Raw genomic sequence first — 6,952 nt, 5'->3', positions numbered from 1 at the left:
GGCAGCTAACAGAATGTTAAGAATTCAAATTGCAGGGTGGTGAAAGAATCCACCGCACTGCCATTTTCGGAATCCACCGGGATGCAGGGAAGGAAAATGGAGCATTACAAAAAAAAAACAAAAAAACGCCCGCAATAAGTATTACAAAAAAGAACCACACGCAATAAGTATGAAAAAACACCTAACCACCCACAATAAGTATTAAAAAAAAATTAACCGCCCGCAATAAGTATTTTAAAAAAAAACTAAGCGCCCGCAATAAGTATTTAAAAAAAAACCTAACCGTCCATAGGAAGTATTTAGAAAAAAATAAACTAACCGCCCGCATGAAGTATTAAGAAAAAAAAACAACTACCTAATAAAATTATTAACCCCTATCGCTTCTCGGCCTTTTGGCTAAGATCAAGTGTAGTATCTGTTCTTATCAGTTTAATATCTGGGGGCCATATATTAAATGGATTTTTGAAACAGGGAGATGGAAGAAGAGCTTGCTCTGTCCACTCCATGCATTGACCTGGTATTGCAGTACCTCCAGGACCGGTGCACCAAAAAAAAAAAAATTATTAACCCATAAATCTGCAAACCCCAACATCGCAAACTACCTAATACATCTATTACCTACACCGCCAACCCCCACAATGCAAAAAACTAATTTAATGACTAAGCCCCCTAACCTAACACCCCCTAAATTAACCCCTTTACAACAAAAAAAAATACTACATTACAATAGTATGGATGAAGATAGAAGATGCCGCTTGGATAAAGATGTCTGCCGGTCCGGATGTCCTCTTCTGCCCGGATAGGATGAAGGCTTCTGCCGGTCTGGATGTCCTCTTCTGCCCCATCGGATGAAGACTTCAGCCCAGCTGGGTGAAGATGACTCAAGGTAGGGAGATCTTCAGGGGGGTAGTGTTAGGTTTATTTAAGGGGGGTTTGGGTGGGTTAGAGTAGGGGTATGTGGGTGGTGGGTTTTAATGTTGGGTGGGGTTGTATTTTTTTTTACAGGCAAAAGAGCTGATTACTTTGGGGCATGCCCCGCAAAAAGCCCTTTTAACCCCTTAATGACCGCAGCACTTTTCCATTTTCTGTCCGTTTGGGACCAAGGCTATTTTTACATTTTTGCGGTGTTTGTGTTTAGCTGTAATTTTCCTCTTACTCATTTACTGTACCCACACATATTATATACCGTTTTTCTCGCCATTAAATGGGCTTTCTACAGATACCATTATTTTTATCATATCTTATAATTTACTCTAATTTTTTTTATAAAATATGAGGAAAAAATGGAAAAAAACACACTTTTTCTAACTTTGACCCCCAAAATCTGTTACACATCTACAACCACCAAAAAAATCCCATGCTAAATAGTTTCTAAATTTTGTTCTGAGTTTAGAAATACCCAATGTTTACATGTTCTTTGCTTTTTTTGCAAGTTATAGGTCCATAAATACAAGTAGCACTTTGCTATTTCCAAACCACTTTTTTTCAAAATGAGTGCTAGTTACATTGGGACACTGATATCTTTCAGGAATCCCTGAATATCCATTGACATGTATATATATTTTTTTTAGAAGACATCCCAAAGTATTGATCTAGGCCCATTTTGGTATATTTCATGCCACCATTTCACCGCCAAATGCGATCAAATAAAAAAAATTGTTCACTTTTTCACAAATTTTTTCACAAACTTTAGGTTTCTCACTGAAATCATTTACAAACAGCTTGTGCAATTATAGCATAAATGGTTGTAAATTCTTCTCTGGGATCCCCTTTGTTCATAAATAGCAGACATGGCTTTGGCGTTGCTTTTTGGTAATTAGAAGGCTGCTAAATGCCACTGCGCACCACACGTGTTTTATGCCCAGCAGTGAAGGGGTTAATTAGGGAGCATGTAGGGAGCTTGTATGGTTAATTTTAGCTTTAGTGTAGTGTAGTAGACAACCCCAAGTATTGATCTAGGCCCATTTTGGTATATTTCTTGCCACCATTTCACCACCATATGCGATCAAATTTAAAAAAACGTTAAATTTTTCACAATTTTAGGTTTCTCACTGAAATTATTTACAAACAGCTTATGCAATTATGGCACAAATGGTTGTAAATGCTTTTCTGGGATCCCCTTTGTTCAGAAATAGCAGACATATATGACTTCGGCGTTGCTTTTTGGTAATTAGAAGGCCGCTAAATGCTGCTGCGCATCACACGTATATTATGGCTAGCAGTGAAGGGGTTAATTAGGTAGTTTGTAGGGAGCTTGCAGGGTTAATTTTAGCTTTAGTGTAGAGATCAGCCTCCCACCTGACACATCAGACCCCCTGATCCCTCCCAAACAGCTCCCTTCCCTCCCCCACCCCACAATTGTCCCCGCCATCTTAAGTACTGGCAGAAAGTCTGCCAGTACTAAAATAAAAGGTTTTTTTAATTTGTTCTTTTTTTTTTTTTTTAGCATATTTACATATGCTGCTTTGTAGAATCCCCCCTTAGCCCCCAACCTCCCTGATCCACCCCCAAAACAGCTCTCTTACCCTCCCCCTCTGCATTATTGGGGGCCATCTTGGGTACTGGCAGCTGTCTGCCAGTACCCAGTTTCAAGAAAAAAAACGTGTTTTTTTTAAAAAAAAATAGAAATTCTGTAGTGTAGCTTCACCCCCCCTCACAGACAAACCCCAACACCTTAATTGATTATTAAAAAAAAACTTTTATTCCCTTTTTTTTTGCATTTTTTTTTAAACTTTTTTCTGTAGTGTAGCGGTTCCCACCCGCTCCCTCCCCGTGCACGCGCGCGCGTCAGTGCGCGCGCCCGATCACCCACGCCCACGATCCCGCCCCTCCTGCACGTCGCCAAGGCCATCGATGGCCACCACCCGCCTCCCACCCACCAACGCGGTAAGCCAACAATCTCCAGTGCAGAGAGGGCCACAGAGTGGCTCTCTCTGCACCGGATGGCTTAAAAATGTTATTGCAGGATGCCTCGATATCGAGGCATCACTGCAATAACCGGAAAGCAGCTGGAAGCGAGCAGGATCGCTTCCAGCTGCTTTCCACACCGAGGACGTGCAGGGTACGTCCTCAGGCGTTAACTGCCTTTTTATTGAGGACGTACCCTGCACGTCCTCGGTCATTAAGGGGTTAAGGGCTGGTAAAAGAGCTGATTACTTTTTAATTTAGAATAGGGTAGGGACCTTTATTATTTTGGGGGGCTTTTTATTTTATTAGGGGGCTTAGAGTAGTTGTAATTAGCCTAATATTCTTGAAATCTTTTTTTATTTTTTGTAATTTAGTGTTTGTTTGTTTTTGTAATTTAGTTTAGTTTATTTTGATTGTATGTAATTGTAGGTAATTTATTTAATTAATTTATTGATAGTGTAGTGTTAGGTTTAATTGTAACTTAGGTTAGGATTTATTTTACAGGTAATTTTGTAATTATTTTAACTAGGTAGCTATTAAATAGTAAATAACTATTTAATAGCTATTGTACCTAGTTAAATAAATACAACGTTGCCTGTAAAATAAATATTAATCCTAAAATAGCTACAATATAATTATTCGCTATATTGTAGCTATATTAGGGTTTATTTTACAGGTATTTAGTTTTAAATAGGAATACTTTAGTTAATAAGATTTAATTTATTTCGTTAGATTAAAATTATATTTAACTTAGGGGGGTGTTAGGGTTAGGGTTAGACTTAGCTTTAGGGGTTAATACATTTATTATAGTAGCGGCGAGGTCCGGTCAGCAGATTAGGGGTTAATACTTGAAGTTAGGTTGCAGCAATGTTAGGGAGGGAAGATTAGGGGTTAATACTATTTATTATAGTGTTTGCGAGGCGGGAGTGCGGCGGTTTAGGGGTTAAAACATTTATTATAGTGGCGGCGATGTCCGGTCGGCAGATTAGGGGTTAATAAGTGTAGGTAAGGTAGTGGCGACGTTGGGGGGGGCAGATTAGGGCTTAATAAATATTATGTAGGTGTCGGCGATGTTAGGGGCAGCAGATTAGGGGTTCATAGGGATAATGTAGGTGGCGACAATGTGCGGTCGGCAGATTAGGGGTTAAAAATATTTATTATAGTGGCGGCGATGTGGGGGTACCTCAGTTTAGGGGTACATAGGTAGTTTATGTGTGTTAGTGTACTTTAGAGCACTGTAGTTAAGAGCTTCATATACCGGCGTTAGCCCATAAAGCTCTTAACTACAGCCTTTCCATGGGCGCTAGGAGTCTTGTCGGTAGAGGGTGTACCGCTCACTTCAGCCAAGACTCTAAATACCGGCGTTAGGAAGATCCCATTGAAAAGATAGGATACGCAATTGGCGTAAGGGGATCTGCGGTATGGAAAAGTTGCGGCTTGAAATTGAGCGTTAGACCCTTTCCTGCCTGACTCTAAATACCAGCGGGCGGCCAAAAGCAGCGTTAGGACCCCTTAACGCTGCTTTTGACGGCTAACGCAGAACTCTACATGCATTTTATATTAACATTTTTGGCTAGCCTTGCTGTCTGCACATTCAAGCCTTGATTGGCTCCTCCAAATAAGGCAAATGGTGTTGGCTGTTAAAAAAAACAATTGAAGTAAAAAAGGATGTTAATTTATTTTAAAAATATTTCTACTTGGCTGATATGTTGTTCTACAGCAACACAACAAAAATATCTTGTCACTACAAGTTATGTGATGTCTCTTTAAGGGCTTACAGCTATAGGAAATAATATCTTTAGCCATCCTTTCTGACAAGGATTAATAGATAAATATTTTGATGTAGCAAACTGAATTGATATTTTTTATTAATTTTTGATTTTCAGAGTTAAAGGGATAGTAAAGTCAAAATTAAACATAAATACATTGGAAAGAGCATGACATTTTAAACAATTTTCCAATTTACTTAATTTATCAATTTGCTTAGTTCTCTTGGTATCCTTTGTTAAAGAGAAATCCTAGGTGAGCTCAGGAGAGTGCACGTGTCTAAAGCCATCTGGCAGCAATGTTTGCAACATTGTTTATAGCAAAGTTATACATAGTTGCAAACACTGCTGCCATAGACTGCTATAGACACGTGCATGCTCCTAAGCTCCTATCAGCCTATCTAAATTTAGTCTTCAACAAAGCAAATTTGATTATAGAAGTAAATTGGAAAGTTGTTAAAATTGCATACCCTATCTGGATCATACAAGTTTAATTTTGAATTAACTTTCCCTTTAAAATATCTTGGTGGAGTCGGTGACCATTTTTCTACAAACAAGTGACACTAATAAGCCTATAGATATAAAACATCAAGGTTAGATTGTAATTTTCATCATTGATAAAGCGTTCGGACTGCAAAACATCAATTTTTTAACTGCAACATATTTTGCAGTGTGAGTCAGAGGTGTTTCATATTTACTTCATTGGCTTATTGGATGTCTAAAGAAGTACATACAAAAGAGTCATGTTATGCTTTGTGTATCAATACATTTTTTTCTGATATTAAAGTAATTGTAAATTTCAGACTTTAAGAATGTTGTAATAAAAAATATATTAGAGTACAAGCAAAGCTGCATAATTCTTTAATTTAAAAAAAGTGTATAGTGTATATTTATTTTATAATAAAACATTTATAATCCTACTTGGTATCTTCTGTTACTTCACCCCCCTTTATTTCCTCTTTTGACTGGGCAGTGGCACCCACTCTCTACATAGGCTTCCTAAAGGCTTTCAAAGGGCTGGACTTCAAGAGTGTCATATGACACTCACACTGATTGGATGTTCATTTGAATTGTCATAAAAAAGAGTTCATCCCAGTGGGCCATCAAAACATTGTAATACAAACATTACTATAGGCATTTAACCCTTTCCATGGATAGATTATAAAAAAAAAGTACACATATACTTTTTTAATGGCAAAGATTACAAATATGGCATTTGATTATGCAAAGTTTACCATCACTTTAATAAAGTAGCTTCCAGGAAATTATTATATGTTCTCTGCTTCTTTTTGTCTCATCATCCAAATCCATATCTGCTGCTTCATCCTAAGTAAGGTGAAATGTTTTAGTCTTTGGTCATTTCCCAATCCAGGCACCTGGATATGAAACCCAACTTTCTAATTTAATTCTATTATCAATTGTCCTTTGTTCTTTTGGTATCCTTTGTTGAAAAAAGATCAGGAGCGTGCATGTGTCTGGAGCACTATAAGGCAGAAGTTTTGCAAGAAGGTTATCCATTTGCAAGTGCACTAGATAGCAGCACTATTTCCTGTCATGTAGTGTTCCAGACACCTACCTAGGTATCTCTTCAGCAAAGAATATCATGGGAATGAAGCAAATTTGATAACAGAAATAACTTTCTTTAATTGCACGCTCTGTCTGAGGGCCTGATATTCAAAACCTCACAGCTCAGGCAAGATATTCTAAGAAGATCCGTGAGTACCATGATGCTCTTAAATGTTTTCTAGAAACACAAATTTTATCTTGAGAAATGTTAATGCTGCTATGTAGTGTTCTTTATGTTAAACAGAGACAGAGAGGTTTTGAATATCAGGCCCTAAATTAAAAAAGAAAATGTTTGAGTTTCATATCCCTTTAAGTCTTTATATTTCACAGCCTCAGAGCTAAATCTTATGGTGGTCCCTCCTCATAGTTACAGTTAAAACACAACTGTCTCTCTAAGGAGCATCTTGTTGGCTATCATACCCAGCTTGGTGCAAATGTATGCGGCAGCCAGGTAGAGACTCTTGCAACAAATAGCAACCTCCTATAGAGTCAATTGGATAAGGACCTGACAGCAGGGGTGTCTATGCTGCATCACTTTCCATGGATTTAACACATGGGTCTTATATCCTTTTAAGTGAAGGGAGGGTGAGGTTATACAACTCAGCTGTCTGACTTGTATTTATACTCTTACAAATATGTACAATGAGTCAGACAAGTAGACTGTTAATGTCCCTTTGTTCCACTGTGAAGCAGCAATGTCATTGAAGAGGACC

At 38.0% G+C, this 6,952-nt stretch overlaps 1 pseudogene; it reads left to right on the top strand.

Annotated features, from left to right (window-relative positions):
• Positions 1–376: 376 nt before the first annotated feature.
• LOC128661840 (uncharacterized) lies at positions 377–551 on the top strand (annotated as a pseudogene).
• Positions 552–6,952: the final 6,401 nt, after the last annotated feature.

Source organism: Bombina bombina, chromosome 5 (genome assembly GCF_027579735.1).
Source record: "Bombina bombina isolate aBomBom1 chromosome 5, aBomBom1.pri, whole genome shotgun sequence".
Lineage (NCBI taxonomy): Eukaryota > Metazoa > Chordata > Amphibia > Anura > Bombinatoridae > Bombina > Bombina bombina.
Note: the sequence above shows the minus strand (reverse complement) of the source record. Positions and strands in the feature narration are given on the sequence as shown.